The following is a 1,645-nucleotide window of genomic DNA, read 5'->3' as shown; positions in this document are numbered from 1 at the left end:
TATATATATAATATAAGTTATATCAACCATGTAAGGCCCATCAGGCCGATCTGGTATAAAAATAAAATAAATAAAAAGCAATAGGGAGAGGTCCCATTTCCTCTTTTGGTTGCTTTTACTTCTTGGATTTTGATACGAATTTAGGACTTTTTATATTATACTGGAGGCTCCAAATATATATAAGGTATATCCACGCGGTTTTAGCGCAAATATTTAAAACGCTTGCTGTTAGGTGTGAAATTTTCTTTTAGATTGGCTCCTTTAAAGTTTATAGGAGTAAATGGAGTACAGCCTGCCCATGGACTTGTGGTTTGTTTTCAATTATTTAGTCTCTCAGTGAAGGCGCAGTTGGATTTGGTCGAACTGTAAAACGAAAGTATTGCTGCAGTCTGTCCAGCTAGTGTTGATGTGAGTGATGTGTTTGTATAGACTGAACAGAATTCATTAATAATAAATATGTGTTTTTATTATTTCTAAGATGCGGTTCGTAATTTTATAAATCATTAATTTATTGATAGGTTATAAACTCTTCGAACATTCAATCTTACAATTAGTGGAGCAATCAGGTTCCTCCAAACCCGTACGAAATTGAAGATACTAGGTTTCTTATAATATTATAACAAGTGTTTATTCATATATTGATTTTATTTCCTTATCCTAACGATAACGGTATTTCTGCAACAAATAAAACATGTATATGAGAAGAACTTCACTGTGCTTATGAATATCTATGACGGGCAAAAACCATTAATTATATATTCATGTTGTACTCATACTCCTGTATTTTAAAATAAAAATTCTTTCTTTTGAGTTTATTGTTGTAAATACACGTTTAACATGGGATCAATATAAGAAACAGACATACTTTTTTATTTATTTACATAAAATGAAATTTACTGATGTGTAATGTCATAAGGTTATTAACTTCAAATTCAATCCAATTCTATTAGTAGTGACTTTTAGCAAGGGCTCGTTCTAACCTTTCTAAAAAAATAAAAAAATAAAAATAAAATATTTTAGTTCTAGATAACATAAAAAATTCCTAGATAAGGAATAAATGGATTACTTACTTGTGTTTACTACAGCACATGAGGTTATTTTCACAACAACGCATGTTAAAATTGCAGCAAGTTATTGGAGTGCAGCGTCGTTGGAAGGGACTAAGGTCTTTAAAAATAAAAAAAAATATCTCATAAATATACAATCGAAAGTTAATAAAATAGCCGTCAACTTTTAAAAAACTACCTAAGGTAATTTTTGTACTTTTTTGACACAGATTTAGTAATATAGATTACTACTTTCTAAGATTAAGAATAATGCACTACACGATCAAAATCACCCGATGGTTCCCTTCTGAAACATAGTTCAATATGAGGTCAGGACTGCGATATGTCGGAATGTGAGTTAACACAAAGCTTTTGTTTTATACAATCTTCAAAAAATATTATTATAAACTATTTCGTTGTTTATTTAGGTTGTCCAAAATAATCACAGGTGGTACTGCGGTGAGCTGTCCAAATTGGGATCACAGAAAAATACCTCACTTTTTGTTTCCTTGAAATAAGTATTTAGTTTGTCACTGGTGATAGGACCACCTAACGTAAATTAGTAATGCTTGAAGAAGTTTGTCGGGGGGTGCGGTCAG

The 1,645-nt window shown here is 31.0% G+C and overlaps 1 long non-coding RNA gene across 1 annotated transcript in view; it reads right to left on the bottom strand.

Annotated features, from left to right (window-relative positions):
- Positions 1-843: 843 nt before the first annotated feature.
- LOC106690422 (uncharacterized) overlaps positions 844-1,645 on the bottom strand; it is an 8,092-nt gene continuing 7,290 nt past the window's right edge. Inside the window, exons 2-3 of the long non-coding RNA XR_001344601.2 lie at positions 1,071-1,167; positions 844-984 (exon numbers count right to left, since the gene is read on the bottom strand). This is a non-coding gene — a long non-coding RNA (uncharacterized lncRNA). The remainder of the gene's footprint in view (positions 985-1,070; positions 1,168-1,645) is intronic.

Source organism: Halyomorpha halys, unplaced genomic scaffold, assembly GCF_000696795.3.
Source record: "Halyomorpha halys isolate HHAL.00 unplaced genomic scaffold, Hhal_1.1 Scaffold1710.1, whole genome shotgun sequence".
NCBI classification, from domain to species: Eukaryota; Metazoa; Arthropoda; class Insecta; order Hemiptera; family Pentatomidae; genus Halyomorpha; species Halyomorpha halys.
This window is presented reverse-complemented; position numbering and strand designations above follow the sequence as displayed.